The following is a 16,928-nucleotide window of genomic DNA, read 5'->3' on the forward strand; positions in this document are numbered from 1 at the left end:
TTTAAATGCCCTGCACACAGTTCTCTGCATAAGACACAACAATCTGACATAAAGTCACATGTTTGCCATTTCAAAACACTGCCATTCAAAATGACACTACATTAGCTAATTGGCCAATACATGTGCCACCTGACCAAACACCTCAATGGTTAATTGTTACCACTTCAATCAGGAAGTAAGCACTGTGAAAAGACCACAGGTGAGCACCTTTTGTTTTACAACAACAATGGAAGAGATTGCAGAGAGAGGAAGAGGAAGAGGAAGAGGGAGGGTGAGAATGAGAGGGGGAGGAAGAGTGAGAGGTAGGGGTAGAGCTGGTAGAGGAGTTCATGGCCAAAGAAGACAACAACTTTCAAATGAAATCAGAGCAACCTTAGTTGATCATGTCATCAACCATGGGCTGACAATGCGAGAGGCTGGACAGAGAGTGCAGCCCAACTTGAGCCGTTTTACTGTCGCCTGTGTCATCCGGACATTTAGACTGGAGTACAGGTATGTAACCAACATTTATTTCACACTATGTAGTACACCCCATGTCATAATGTATCAGTTGGGTGACACCTGTTTATTCATGAATGGCTGATGTCATACACTAACTGCACAAGTTTCCTGTACAATTTACTCTACTGTGGGGGAAATATCTTTAGGCTGCATTGTCCAAGCCCTATATTTTTTATATTTTTGTTTTTCTGAAGGACTGAGAGACGCAACCATGGTGGAGGAAGGGTCCAAATGTTCACCAGGGTACAGGAAGCTGCCATTGTAAACTTGGTTTTGGAAAATAATGAAATCAGATTACGATAAATTCAAAGCCACGTCATCCAAGACAACACCATATTCAACAACATTCAACGAGTCAGTCTGTCCACATTGGCTCGCATTCTCAAGCAAAACCAAATCAGAATGAAACAAATGTACAGTGGGGAAAAAAAGTATTTAGTCAGCCACCAATTGTGCAAGTTCTCCCACTTAAAAAGATGAGAGGCCTGTAATTTTCATCATAGGTACACGTCAACTATGACAGACAAAATGAGGAAAAAAATCCAGAAAAGTCACATTGTAGGATTTTTAATGAATTTATTTGCAAATTATGGTGGAATATAAGTATTTGGTCAATAACAAAAGTTTCTCAATACTTTGTTATATACCCTTTGTTGGCAATGACACAGGTCAAACGTTTTCCTCTAAGTCTTCACAAAGTTTTCACACACTGTTTGTCACGATCGTCATACACAGAGGACCAAGGCGCAGCATGGAATGCGAACATTCTTTTAATTTGAATGATCACACGAACAAAACAACAAACGATACGAAACGTGAAGTCCTTGGTTACAATACAAACCATATGGAACAAGATCCCACAACACACTGTGGAAAACAGGCTGCCTAAGTATGGTTCCCAATCAGAGACAACAAGCAACAGCTGATACACGTTGCCTCTGATTGAGAACCACACCGGCCAACATAGAAACAAAATAACTAGATAATAACCCTAGCACACAAAACACATAGAAACAACACACCCTGGCTCAACATAACAGAGTCCCAGAGCCAGGGCGTGACACTGTTGCTGGTATTTTGGCCCATTCCTCCATGCAGATCTCCTCTAGAGCAGTGATGTTTTGGGGCTGTCGCTGGGCAACACGGACTTTCAACTCCCTCCAAAGATTTTCTATGGGGTTGAGATCTGTAGACTGGCTAGGCCACTCCAGGACCTTGAAATGCTTCTTACGAAGCCACTCCTTCGTTGCCCAGACGGTGTGTTTGGGATCATTGTCATGCTGAAAGACCCAGCCATGTTTCATCTTCAATGCCCTTGCTGATGGAAGGAGGTTTTCACTCAAAATCTCACGATACATGGCCCCATTCTTTCTTTCCTTTACACAGATCAGTCGTCCTGGTCCCTTTGCAGAAAAACAGCCCCAAAGCATGATGTTTCCACCCCCATGCTTCACAGTAGGTATGGTGTTCTTTGGATGCAACTCAGCATTCTTTGTCCTCCAAACACGACGAGTTGAGGTTTTACCAAAAAGTTCTATTTTGGTTTCATCTGACCATATGACATTCTCCCAATCCTCTTCTGGATCATCCAAATGCACTCTAGGAAACTTCAGACGGGCCTGGACATGTACTGGCTTAAGCAGGGGGACACGTCTGGCACTGCAGAATTTGAGTCCCTGGCGGCGTAGTGTGTTACTGATGGTAGGCTTTGTTACTTTGGTCCCAGCTCTCTGCAGGTCATTCACTAGGTCCCCCCGTGTGGTTCTGGGATTTTTGCTCACCGTTCTTGTGATCATTTTGACCCCACGGGGTGAGATCTTGCGTGGAGCCCCAGATCGAGGGAGATTATCAGTGGTCTTGTATGTCTTCCATTTCCTAATAATTGCTCCCACAGTTGATTTCTTCAAACCAAGCTGCTTACCTATTGCAGATTCAGTCTTCCCAGCCTGGTGCAGGTCTACAATTTTGTTTCTGGTGTCCTTTGACAGCTCTTTGGTCTTGGCCATAGTGGAGTTTGGAGTGTGACTGTTTGAGGTTGTGGACAGGTGTCTTTTATACTGATAACAAGTTCAAACAGGTGCCATTAATACAGGTAACGAGTGGAGGACAGAGGAGCCTCTTAAAGAATAAGTTACAGGTCTGTGAGAGCCAGAAATCTTGCTTGTTTGTAGGTGACCAAATACTTATTTTCCACCATAATTTGCAAATAAATTCATTACAAATCCTACAATGTGATTTTCTGGATTTTTTTTCCTCAATTTGTCTGTCATAGTTGACGTGTACCTATGATGAAAATTACAGGCCTCTCTCATCTTTTTAAGTGGGAGAACTTGCACAATTGGTGGCTGACTAAATACTTTTTTTCCCCACTGTATAAGGTGCCGTTTGAGAGAAACTCTCAAAGAAACAAACAGGTCAGACGAGCATATGTGGATGTAAGTACGATATTGACTGCAGTACACTACGCGCAACATTGTTTCCCAATGTACTGGATAACACCATATTGACTACTTTTGTTCTTTGTTTTCAGGGAGTACTGGAAATGGATGCTCATGCAATCCCACATGAGTTCATCTTTATAGATGAGGCTGGGTTCAACCTAGCAAAGACCAGAAGAAGGGGGAGAAATGTAATTGACCACAGAGCCATTATAGATGTTCCTGGCCAACGTGGTGGAAACATCACAATGTGCGCTGCCATCTCCAATAAGCATGGTGTCCTCCACCGTCATGCCAACCTTGGACCATACAACACAGCCCATATTCTCACATTTCTGGACAGACTCCACAACATTCTCATACCAACAGAGCGTATGAATGATGCAGACCATCAAAGAACCCGGTACGTTGTAGTATGGGACAACGTGAGCTTTCATCGTGCAGCCCCAGTCCAAAACTGGTTTGCTGACCACCCACCATTTCTCGTGCAATACCTCCCACCATACTCACCATTTCTGAACCCCATAGAAGAGTTCTTTTCGGCATGGCGGTAGAAGGTATACGACCGGCAGCCTTTGTGCGCATGCCTCTTGTGCAGGCTATGGAAGAGGCATGTGATGAGATTGATGTGGGTGCAATTCAGGGATGGATAAGGCACTCAAGGCACTTCTTCCCTCGATGTCTGGCAAGGGAAGATATTGCCTGTGATGTGGACGAGGCGTTGTGGCCAGACCCTGCTGTGCGGCAAGATGCTGACTAATTATCTTTCTTTTCTATATATTTTCTCTGCACATTTTTTCTGCAATTTTCTTTTTCAGTTTACTGTTTTTTGTGAGCATATTTTTGTTCAGTCCAATGTAAATATATCTGCTGTGCATATGTTGCACTGACTTGTTTAGTGAAAAAATAAAAAAATGAATGTTTCAACAGCATGTGTGTGTATCTGCAAATATTTATGTGCATGTGAACAATCTGAAGAATATTCAGCAAATTTGAACTATTTTAGCATTATGGCAAAGCATACTAAAGATGAGTGTGCTTTTCATTATGCCCAAAAGTGTGTAGTTGGTTAGACAAAAATCTGGCAATATGAATAAAGTGTGTGCCATTTCGTGCAAACGTTTGATTTTGATAATGCTGTATGTAATTTTGGTTGCAGTGCTTCATTTTGCAGGATATATGAGGTGTTTTGCAGTTTGGGTGTGTGGTTTTGTGAATTGTGTTAAGTATTTTGATAAAACCAGCCTATTTTGCAAAATTGTGTTTTAGCAATTGGGAAAAACTGTAAGTTTCAACTTCCTACATCAAAAAGTATTATTATACACTGAGTGTACAAAACATTAAGAACACCTGCTCTTTCAATGACATAGACCAGTGTTTCCCAACCACAGGTGTACTACTGTAGGACCCCTGTGGGGTACTTGGCCTATCCACAGGGGGTACTTGAGAAGAGTCCTGAGACCATAGGCCTTCTGGTAAAATACACTATGAGGGGGTACTCTGAGCAAATCAAAATTCAGTTGGTGGTACAGTAACCGAAAATGGTTGGGAACCACTGACATAGACTGACCAGGTGAATCTGGGTGAAAGCTATGATTCCTTATTGACGTTACTTGTTAAATCCACTTCAATCTGTGTATATGAATGGGGGGAGACCGGTTAAAGAAGGATTTTTAAGCCTTGAGACATGTATTGTGTATGTGTGCCATTCAGAGGGTGAATGGACAAGACAAATTATTGAAGTGCCTTTGAACAGGGTATGGTAGTAGGTGACAGGCGCCCTGGTTTGTGTCAAGAACTGCAACGCTGCTGGGTTTTTCACCCTCAACAGTTTCCTGTGTGTATCAAGAACGGTCCTCCAAACAAAGGACATCCAGCCAACTTGACACAACTGTGGGAAGCATTGGAGTCAACACGGGCCAGCATCCCTATGTAACGCTTTGGGCACCTTTTAGAATCCATGCACTACGAATTGAGGCTGTTTTGAGGGCAAGGTGTTTTTAATGTTTAGGAAGGTGTTCTTAATGCTTTGTGTAGGTCCTATGGGTAGCTAAAATGGTAAATTAACTTTCTGGCCATTTACCTCGCTGAATAACAGTTGTCTGCTTCAAATAAACTCGTGGTTGATCCCGAACACTCAAAGGCTTTATTTCACGCTAGGTTACAACCTTCAAGAGGAAGAGCCATCGAGTCTCCGCCTACCAGACTCAAGCTGAGGGAGCATGAAAAAGGATAGCAACAATGTGAGACGACACCTAAAGTGCAGCTTTCATGAATCGGATTTGAAACAGCACTGTGAAGCCGGACCACTGCGGTTAACGGGAGGAACAAACGGACAATAGCCTACCTTCTCCTAAAACAATGAAGACGGGGCACATTTCCTAGGTAAGGCTTTAATTATTCCCTGCAGGATTTGCAGGCAGTTGCGCCTCATGCTTCAGAGCGCTTTGTGCTAAAAGCCCGCATTAGACTACATTTTAACTATGAGCAGTCACTTGGCAAAAGATGTGGCTCAAGAGATTCAACCAGCGGTCGATGTGGTTTTTAGAATGGATGTATAAACGAAACATAATTGGGCAAGAATATTCAATAGCAAATAAATAGCCTGAACGGTTTACATTAACGGTTTTATCTTTGCACAGTCAGAATGATAAAAGAACCATAGCCTACTGCACTGTTATATTGTTTTTATCCTAGGCTATCATCATACTAGCCTACTACTGAATAGATTTAGAAGCTAACGACAACCTTTGGATCATAATTAAAGCATGCAATACCGCGTGCGTCAACATTGTAGCCAAGCCACACATTTAACACACAGCCTACTTTGTGTAAATACAGTGGGGGAAAAAAGTGTTTAGTCAGCCACCAATTGTGCAAGTTCTCCCACTTAAAAAGATGAGAGAGGCCTGTAATTTTCATCATAGGTACACGTCAACTATGACAGACAAAATGAGAAAAAAATCCAGAAAATCACATTGTAGGATTTTAAATGAATTTATTTGCAAATTATAGTGGAAAATAAGTATTTGGTCAATAACAAAAGTTTCTCAATACTTTGTTATATACCCTTTGTTGGCAATGACACAGGTCAAACGTTTTCTGTAAGTCTTCACAAGGTTTTCACACACTGCAGGTCTACAATTTTGTTTCTGGTGTCCTTTGACAGCTCTTTGGTCTTGGCCATAGTGGAATGCAAATTAATTACTTAAAAATCATACAATGTGATTTTCTGGATTTTTGTTTTAGATTCCGTCTCTCACAGTTGAAGTGTACCTATGATAAAAATTACAGACCTCTACATGCTTTGTAAGTAGGAAAACCTGCAAAATCGGCAGTGTATCAAATACTTGTTCTCCCCACTGTATAGCAGTGGTGTGTGTTTGTATTGTTGAGATATAGCAGTGGTGTGTGTTTGTATTGTTGAGATATAGCAGTGGTGTGTGTTTGTATTGTTGAGATATAGCAGTGGTGTGTGTTTGTATTGTTGAGATATAGCAGTGGTGTGTGTTTGTATTGTTGAGTTATAGCAGTGGTGTGTGTTTGTATTGTTGAGATATAGCAGTGGTGTGTGTTTGTATTGTTGAGTTATAGCAGTGGTGTGTGTTTGTATTGTTGAGATATAGCAGTGGTGTGTGTTTATATTTTTGAGATATAGCAGTGGTGTGTGTTTGTATTGTTGAGATATAGCAGTGGTGTGTGTTTGTATTGTTGAGATATAGCAGTGGTGTGTGTTTGTATTGTTGAGTTATAGCAGTGGTGTGTGTTTGTATTGTTGAGATATAGCAGTGGTGTGTGTTTGTATTGTTGAGTTATAGCAGTGGTGTGTGTTTGTATTGTTGAGTTATAGCAGTGGTGTGTGTTTGTATTGTTGAGATATAGCAGTGGTGTGTGTTTGTATTGTTGAGTTATAGCAGTGGTGTGTGTTTGTATTGTTGAGATATAGCAGTGGTGTGTGTTTGTATTGTTGAGATATAGCAGTGGTGTGTGTTTGTATTGTTGAGATATAGCAGTGGTGTGTGTTTGTATTGTTGAGATATAGCAGTGGTGTGTGTTTGTATTGTTGAGATATAGCAGTGGTGTGTGTTTGTATTGTTGAGATATAGCAGTGGTGTGTGTTTGTATTGTTGAGATATAGCAGTGGTGTGTGTTTGTATTGTTGAGTTATAGCAGTGGTGTGTGTTTGTATTGTTGAGTTATAGCAGTGGTGTGTGTTTGTATTGTTGAGATATAGCAGTGGTGTGTGTTTTTATTGTTGAGATATAGCAGTGGTGTGTGTTTCTATTGTTGAGATATAGCAGTGGTGTGTGTTTGTATTGTTGAGTTGTAATAAGGGTGTCTTTTTTTCATTTTTTGATTGTCCAAACTCTTGGGGTCTGTTATAATATGGGCTCAGCAGTTATTCAGTACCCCCGAGAGAGATGGAGCTGTGGGATCAGTCAGTGACAGAATGTGCAGCTCTCCCCAGCTCTATTCTGTATTTATATATTTATCTATCCATTCATCTGCTACATGGACTAGAGCGTGACACTAGATGTGCACTCTCTTTCTCAAGCTATCCTCTCTGTCTTGCTCACTGTCTTTTCTTTCTTTCTTTCTTTCTTTCTTTCTTTCTTTCTTTCTTTCTTTCTTTCTTTCTTTCTTTCTTTCTTTCTTTCTTTCTTTCTTTCGCCCTCTTTTCTCACCTCTCTCGCTCTCTCTATTAATTTTCAATTTAAGGGGCTTTATTGGCATGGGAAATATATAGACATTTCAAGTGTCATTATGTCTATATACGGTGTTGTAATGATGTGCAAATAGTTAAAGTACAAAAAGGAAAATAAATAAACATAAATATAGGTTGTATTTACAATGGTGTTTGTTCTTCACTGGTTGCCCTTTTCTTGTGGCAACAGGTCACAAATCTGTCACAAACGTTGAGAGACGGGTCAGACCAAGGTGCAGCGTGAAAAGCGTACATGTTTATTAACTAAATAAACATTCAACAAAACAATAAACAACGTAACGTGAAGTCCAAAGGGCTATACACATACCAGCCTAACAGGAACAAGATCCCACAACTAAGGTAGGCAAACAGGCTACTTAAGGATGATCCCCAATCAGAGACAACGGTCGACAGCTGCCTCTGATTGGGAACCACACCCGGCCAAACATAGAAACACAACCTAGAACTGCAACATAGAAATAGATTAAACATAGAATATATAACATAGAATTCCACACCCTGACTCAACAAACAAGAGTTCTATAGGTCAGGGCGTGACAACATCTTGCTGATGCTATGACGCTGTCATAGTCCATGTGGGGTCAAACGACATCAGGAGGGCTAGCTCAGAACATCTGAAAAATGGATTTTAAAGAACTGATTTTAGCATTAAAAGACTCAAAAAAACGGTCAATCATTTCAGGTCCAGTACCACTTGCTTACAAATTCTCACAAGGCACCCCAACCTCCACCCCCTTTTTCTCCGTCTTTTCTTCATGCGAATTACAGGGATTTGGGCCTGGTCTCGAGAAAGCAGTATATCCTTCGCGTTGGACTCCTTAAAATAAAAATATTTGTCCAGTTCGAGGTGAGTAATCGCTGTTATGATGTCCAGAAGCTCTTTTCGGTCATAAGAGATGGTAGCAGCAACATTATGTACAAAATAAGTTACAAACAATGCGAAAAAACAAACAAAATAGCACAGTTTGATTTGTTGATTTGATTTGAATTGGTTAGGAGCCCGTAAAACGGCAGCCATCCCCCCTTGGCATTACATGTATAAGCCAAGCTGTCACATGAAACCGCTCGCATGTGCAGTGCTCGTTTGACCACAGTGTTTTCCCGCTAATTGCATTATGGAATGAACATTCACGCGTAACCTACTGCCTTGTGCGAATTGCTGCGCTTATAATGTGAAGAAATAATAGTTTATTAACATTTTAAGCTAAATGTTCTGATCTGTTGCATCCGACTCATTGCTTTTTAACGTTGTTTTTAAATGTAGCCTAAGCATACTGGTTGGATGAATTTGGGATCTATCGTCCCATAACAGTCCCAGGGTCTGTTTGGAATACAGTGCTTTCGGAAAGTTCAGACCCCTTCCCTTTTTCCACATTTTGCTAAGTTATTAAATGGCAAAAATGTCTGTTTTTGCTTTGTCATTATGAGGTATTGTGTGTAGATTAACAAGGAAAAAAAACAATTTAATCAATTTTAGAATAAGGCTGTAATGTAACAATGTGGAAAAAGTCAAGAGGTCTGAATACATTCCGAATGCACTGTAGGCTAGTTCTTTCTCGAATAGGTACACTTTTCTACTATGGGGGATAGTAGATTGACATAGGCTAGTGATTTTGCTGTTTGATACTCATCTTGTTGGCTGGGGAAAAGTAAATGTGGACAGTTATTGTAACATCTTCAAAGTGCACATAAGAATTCGGTAAGAAGGACCGCAAATCGTTGCATCCTCGACTTGCATGTTCTGTTAATCTAAATGGGATTTGTGTCATTCTGAGCACCGTGGGTAGACGCCCTAATCAGGTTACGCACCCAACGCATATGGTGCCGGCAGATTTCACGGTAAATGTAAATGTTGCCGGTCAAATGTCCGGCACCACATTTTCCTAACGGAAACCCTGGTGTGTGTGTGTGTGTGTGTGTGTGAGTGAGAGAGTGTAACATGTAGAAGATAATCTAATCCAAGATGGCGTAGCAGTGCAGTCGTGTTTTTGTCGTGTGTGTCACGATCGTCTGGGTAAGGAGTAGTAGACCAAGGCGCAGCGTGTGAAAGAAACATGACTTTATTTAATTAAAGTTTCTAAATACAAACAAAACACGACTCGTGAAGTCCAACGGTTAACATACCGACACGGAACAAAAACCCACAACACCCAAGAGAAAACACACAGTTTAAATATGGCTCCCAATCAGAGACAACCAGCCGACAGCTGACACTCGTTGCCTCTGATTGGGAGTCATACAGGCAAACATAGAAACAGAACAACTAGAATACCCAACATAGAAAACGAACACATAGAATGCACACACCCTGGCTCAACATATAGAGTCCCCGAGCCAGGGTGTGACAGTACCCCCCCCTAAAGGCGCGGACTGCGACCGCGTCTAAACACCCCAAACAGGGGAGGGCTGGGTGGGCATTCCTCCTCGGAGGCGGCTCCGGCTCCGGCTTTGACCACCACCCCTCCATACTACCCCCGTAGCGCCCCTGGTCCGGTCTGACCCCGCTGGCTGGATCTGGACTGGACATTGACGGAGCGGATTGCTTACGCTCCGTTGTGGAGCAGCTGACCGGTCTTACCAGGCTGACGACTCGCACCCCGGGCTTGGTGCGAGTAGCAGGAACGGGCTGAACCAGGCTGACGACTCGCACCCCTGGCTTGGTGCGAGTGGCAGGAACAGGCTGGACCAGGCTGGCGACTCGCACCCCTGGCTTGGTGCGAGTGGCAGGAACAGACCGGGCCGGGCTGGCGACTCGCACCCCTGGCTTGGTGCGAGTGGCAGGAACAGGCCGGGCCGGGCTGGCGACGCGCACCGTAGGTTTGGTGCGAGTGGCAGGAACAGGCCGGGCCGGGCTGGCGACGCACACCGTAGGTTTGGTGCGTGGAGCAGGGACAGGCCGGGCTGGGCTGGCGACGCACCCCGTAGGCTTGGTGCGTGGAGCAGGGACAGGCCGGGCTGGGCTGGCGACGCACACCGTAGGTTTGGTGTGTGGAGCAGGGACAGGCCGGGCTGGGCTGGCGACGCACACCGTAGGTTTGGTGCGTGGAGCAGGAACAGGCCGGGCAGGGCTGGCGACGCACACCGTAGGTTTGGTGCGTGGAGCAGGAACAGGCCGGGCTGGGCTGGCGACGCACACCGTAGGCTTGGTGCGTGGAGCAGGAACAGGCCGGGCTGGGCTGGCGACGCACACCGTAGGTTTGGTGCGTGGAGCAGGAACAGGCCGGGCAGGGCTGGCGACGCACACCGTAGGTTTGGTGCGTGGAGCAGGGACAGGCCGGGCTGGGCTGACGACGCACCCCGTAGGCTTGGTGCGTGGAGCAGGAACAGGCCGGACTGGGCTATGGAGACGGATAGGAGACCTGGAGTGAAGAGCTGCCACAACCCGTCCTGGCTGAATGCCTACCTTCACACACTCTGTGTGAGGCATCAGCACAGGACGTACAGGGCTGTGTACCCGTACTTGCATAACAGCACGTGACACTGGCGCAGGATATCCGGGACCGAGGAGAGGCACTGGAGGCCGCGAGCGCTGAGCTGGCACACTCCGTCCTGGCTGCATGCCCACCTTCGCACAACACGTGCGGGGTGCTCGCACAGGACGTACCGGACTATGCCGGACCACTCGCGGCACAGTGCGCATCTCCGCATACCGCGGAACCTGCCCAGTCTCATGCTGCCATGCCTGAGTACGGGGAGTTGGCTCTGCTCTCCATCCAGGCTCCGCCAACCTGCCTTCTGGCCCCCAAAAGCCGGTGGCCTCCTCTCTTAATCTCCCAATTCGCCCTGTGGCAGCCTCCTGCTGCCCAGTCGCCCATGCCGTGTGCCCCCCCCTAAAAAATTCTTGGGGGTGCCTCTCGCCTTTCCGACCACGGCCCGGTTGACGCCGCTTCTCCACTCCTGCCTGGGTCTCCCCCTTCATCGCCCTCCGGTACCGGACGGCCTCCTCCTCGGTAATCTGCCCCCAACCGAGGAGGACATCCACCAGCGTCACCTCCTGCGTGTGTTCCTGGACACGCTGCTTGGTCTTTGTATGGTGGGTTTTTCTGTCACGATCGTCTGGGTAAGGAGTAGTAGACCAAGGCGCAGCGTGTGAAAGAAACATGACTTTATTTAATTAAAGTTTCTAAATACAAACAAAACACGACTTGTGAAGTCCAACGGTTAACATACCGACACGGAACAAAAACCCACAACACCCAAGAGAAAACACACAGTTTAAATATGGCTCCCAATCAGAGACAACCAGCCGACAGCTGACACTCGTTGCCTCTGATTGGGAGTCATACAGGCAAACATAGAAACAGAACAACTAGAATACCCAACATAGAAAACGAACACATAGAATGCACACACCCTGGCTCAACATATAGAGTCCCCGAGCCAGGGTGTGACAGTGTGTCTGTAAATAGCCTGTAAATATCCTGTTTTTTTGTATTTTTTGCACATATTTCCCTATCAGACTTTTCATCCTTCTACAAAATATACTTTCCTGCAACCCGCCTCACTCAATGTGGAACGGATTCTATTATTGACTTACCTTTTATCTAGAATCTCCAGTTGAAACTAGCTAGCCAGCTAACTAGCTACGTGCTATTAGCCACAGTTAGCGGTATTTCACCCAGAACATTGGATTTTTCTGCCAGAATAATTTAATCACTGGACATTAATCACCGGATCGCAACTAGCTAGCCGCAACCGAATGGATGTTGCTGTTTGGCTAATCACCACTGCCCCCGATGCAAGCACCAGTTAGCCTCGAGCTAGCCTAGAGCCAGGCCCATATCCCGGCTATCTACCTCTCGGTCTACCGGACGGGAGTAGCCAGCTAACTAGTTACTTGCTATTAGCTACCGTTAGCGGTTTTTCACCATTGTCCGTGGCCTGCACCACCTACCAGCCAGCTCTAGTCTGGACTATTATTCGGCCAGTCTGCACTGTCTGCACAGCGCGTTATCGACCCAGAACATATCGGTTTTTCTGTCGGAATCACTGAATCACTGGACCTTTAACACGGGATTCATCGCTACCAGCTAGCTGTAACAAAATTGCCGTTGTGGTTTGGCTAATCAGCCTGAGCTAGCTTTGAGCCAGGCCCATGAGTTGAGCCAGGCCCATCTCCCGGCTATCTACCTCTCTGTCAACCGGACGGGACCACCTAGTGTTGACACGGAGCCCCGCTGATCCAACACGACTGGTCTGCCGACAAAATCGTCTGATGTGGTTACAACAGGCTTCCCGTTACGACGTCGACCACGAAGATTCCATCTGCTAGCCGTGGCCTCTTGCTCGCTAGTGCTTTAGCAGCCCCCGAACTACCTCCGAACTATCCTATTGCTGTTCACCGGACCTTATGATAACTCAGCTATACAGCTGATGCCTGCTGGACTGTTCCTTTTTACGGTACCGCATCCTGTTTATGTTTAGCCTCAGCCCAAACTGTGTCGCCATTACCAGCTGATGTCTTAGCTCTCTCAAATTACACCTGTGATTGCTTTATGCCTCTCTCCCATGTCAATATGGTTTGCTTATTGTTGTTTCGGTTATTTCTTATTGTACTATTTCACTGTAGATCCCCCAGCCCAGCTAAACCTGCCTTAGCTCCTTTGTCCCACCCCCCATACACGCGGAGACCGACTCAATCGGTGCCTCCAGTGATGCTATCTCTTTCATTGTTACCCAACGATTAGGTTTACCTCCACTGTACTCATATCCTTCCATATCCTTGTCTGTACATAATGCCCTGAATCTTTTCTACAATGCCTGGAAATCTGCCCCCTTTATTCTCTGTACCCAACGCACTAGAAGACCAGTTCTTTAAGCCTTTAGCCGTATCCTTATTCTAGTCCTCCTCTGTTCCTCTGGTGATGTAGAGGCTAACCCAGGCCCTGCAGCCCCCAGTATCACTCCTACTCCCCAGGCGCTATCATTTGTTGACTTCTGTAACCGTAAAAGCCTTGGTTTCTTGCATGTTAATATCAGAAGTCTCCTTCCTAAGTTTGAGTTATTCACTGCGTTAGCACACTCCGCCAACCCTGATGTTCTAGCAGTGTCTGAATCCTGGCTTAGGAAGGCCACCAAAAATTCAGAAATGTCCATCCCCAACTATAACATTTTCCGTCTACATAGAACTGCCAAAGGGGGTGGAGTTGCAATCTACTGTAGAGAGAGCCTGCAGAGCTCTATCATACTATCCAGGTCTGTGCCCAAACAGTTTGAGCTTCTACTTCTAAAAATCCACCTTTCCAGAAATAAGTCTCTCACTGTTGCCGCTTGCTACAGACCACCCCTCAGCCCCCAGCTGTGCCATAGACACCATATGTGAATTGATTGCCCCCCATTTATCCTCAGAGTTCGTACTGCTTGGTGACCTAAATTGCGACTCGTTCATTTTAGACGTTAGTTCGCTTGACCTGCTGGCCGCAATGAATACAGCAGGATTAATACGCAATCCTCCGGCTCAGCGGCTCCGGAGACATGCTCCGACCATCAACTATAAAATAGATTATGCTGCATTCACCATAGATAAGAAAAATACATGTTTAGAACTGATAATTGATCGCATGGTGCAAGAATGAATGCAATTCATTATTGAATGTTATGATGGACACAGCTTTGTAGAATCAAAACATACACACAACCTCTGCTCAACAAACTCAAACTCGAGAACGAATCGTTTGGGGTGCTGCTGTTCCCGAACGATATGTGCTTATCACTCTCATGGCAGTCAAGCAATGCATTCCGACGAGTCGTTCACAATCTAGTCTGGTTGTGGCCACAACTAGACCTCATTTCAAATGTATCAAGAAATAATCGTATTTGAATGCCTAGCAATCAACAAATGTACATTGTTTTAAAGCACACTTTTACAAGTCTGTCACAAATGACCGCTCCAATAAGCCCCTCGTGGTGAACGACATGTGAATGAGAGGCTTGTATAATAATGACTCTTTAGAGTTTTCAGTTTATCATTCGCCGGTGGGTGATCCTGCATGCTCTGGGCATTACTGACTCAAAATAACGAAATGAGTCGAAAGATTATTTATTTTGACTGAACGAGTCAAAGATCCATGTCAGTAAAAAGAGACTAACTTCCCCATCACTACATGCAGAGTGAACGGCAAGAAAGTGCTTGTGACTCCGTGGTTGAGCAACTGCTCTTGCCATGAGTGACAGGGGGCAGGGATTGGTGTGGTAAGCGGCAGTTAGCAGCAGGAAGAGAGAGAGCGAGAAAGAGGACTCAAGTAGCAAACCAACTATAAAAATTGACATTACACATGCCAGAATTGCGTATCACATTTAACAAACCAAACATTGAAATACTGTTATAGAACGTGAAGTAAAAACCCAAACCGGTCCGTGCATTAATACCGGTATATAATAAAATACGGTATACTGCCCAGCCCTAACACACACACACACACACACACACAACAGGATATTCGTTACTCTTAAACCGTATATTGATACGAGGATATTCAGTGCAGTACAGAACAGTACAGTACAGTACCTTATCATTACTTCCCCCTCCCCACCAACTCTGAAAAGCAGGATAATGCAGTTACTACAGGGCCATTGGACAGTAGAAAGGAAAGAATCGGCTATGAAGATTTGAGCAAGTACATGGGCAGAGATATCTGTCCTTAATTGAGGGTTATGGTTTAAGAGTAGCGGTTATATGAGCCCAGCCTTCAAAGGAGGAGGGCTACAGTCATCAAAACCAGCTGTGGCCCTCACTCTGTCTCTCACTCTGTCTCTCACTCTGTCTCTCTGTCTGTCTGTGAGAGGAGAGGAGCGGAGGAGGATGAGGACACGCGGGGCAATGAGAAACACGTGGGAGAGGTAATTAGACAGTAATAATTGGTTATAAACACCCTGTGAAGTCGTATAGGGGCTTTAGTGAGACGTTTGTTTAGCTGTTGTGTCTTTCTATTAGGTGACAGGAGGTGTAAGTCACCTGTTTTTCAGTGTGGTGTGCTGTTTACATAAGGACTGTTTACAGTTTGGACAATATAACTAGAGCAGGAAAAACTCATTTTTCTAGATGCACCTAGATGGCAGAGAGAGATCAAGCTGTCAGAAGAGATGTATGTCCTAGTCCAGTGTTCTGTGGCTGTAGTTTAGTGAAACCCGACCCTCATATAGTCTGCTAACCCTAACATGTGAAAGCCTGTGATGTAATCAGCTCAAATCCTGTTAACTTCTCGCTGGAACATAATGTTTGACTACCTGTGTGTGTGTGCACTTCACCTCCGGGGCTATCAGAGGTTATCCGAACCTAAACCCCTTATGTAATTGACTGTCTCTTGTCCTGTGATTAGTGGTAATTTATTGCGGGCCCTAGTCTATCAAAATAGATTGCTGGGTTTCCGGCCTTCCAGGCTAAGACTACTCCTTAGACGTCTTGCCCTGCGGTGTTGCAGGATTTGAAAACATTTTCTATTCAAAACATACAATAATTCCAAACCTCATACAGTGCCTTGCAAAAGTATTCATTGCCCTTGGCGTTTTTCCTATTTTGTTGCATTACAACCTGTAATTTAAATGGATTTTTATTTGGATTTCATGTAATGGACATACACAAAATAGTCCAAATTGATGAAGTGACATGAAAAAAATAACTTGTTTAAAAAAACTATACAAAATAAATAACGGAAAAGTGGTGCATGCATATGTTTTCACACCCTTTGCTCTGAAGGCCCTGAATAAGATCTGGTGCAACCAATTACCTTCAGAAGTCACACAATTAGTTAAATATGTCACATGATCTCAGTATATATACACCTGTTCTGAAAGGCTCCAGAGTCTGCAACACCACTAAGCAAGGGGCACCATGAAGAACAAGGAGCTCTCCAAACAGGTCAGGAACAAAGTTGTGGAGAAGTACAGATCAGGGTTGGGTTATAAAAAAATATCAGAAACTTTGAACATCCTACGGAGCACCATTAAATCCATTATAAAAAAATGGAAAGAATATGGCACCACAACAAACCTGCCAAGAGAGGGCCACCCACCAAAACTCACAGACCAGGCAAGGAGGGCATTAATCAGAGAGGCAACAAAGAGACCAAAGATAACTCTGAAGGAGCTGCAAATCTCCACAGCGGAGATTGGAGTATCTGTCCATAGGACCACTTTAAGCCATACACTCCACAGAGCTGGGCTTTACAGAAGAGTGGCCAGAAAAAAGCCATTGCCATTGCTTTTTGGCCATCAAGGAAAACGCTATGTCTGGCGCAAACCCAACACCTCTCATCACCCCGAGA

The 16,928-nt window shown here is 44.7% G+C and overlaps 1 protein-coding gene across 1 annotated transcript in view; it reads left to right on the forward strand.

Annotated features, from left to right (window-relative positions):
* Nucleotides 1-5,207: 5,207 nt before the first annotated feature.
* The window catches only part of LOC311116382 (beta-galactoside alpha-2,6-sialyltransferase 2-like), a gene marked incomplete at its 3' end in the record, with an annotated part of 53,448 nt that continues 41,727 nt past the window's right edge, over nucleotides 5,208-16,928 (forward strand). Inside the window, exons 1-2 of the mRNA XM_084191462.1 lie at nucleotides 5,208-5,324; nucleotides 7,835-8,004. The remainder of the gene's footprint in view (nucleotides 5,325-7,834; nucleotides 8,005-16,928) is intronic.

Source organism: Coregonus lavaretus (assembly GCF_964263955.1).
Source record: "Coregonus lavaretus genome assembly, contig: HAP1_SCAFFOLD_2104, whole genome shotgun sequence".
Classification (NCBI taxonomy): Eukaryota; Metazoa; Chordata; class Actinopteri; order Salmoniformes; family Salmonidae; genus Coregonus; species Coregonus lavaretus.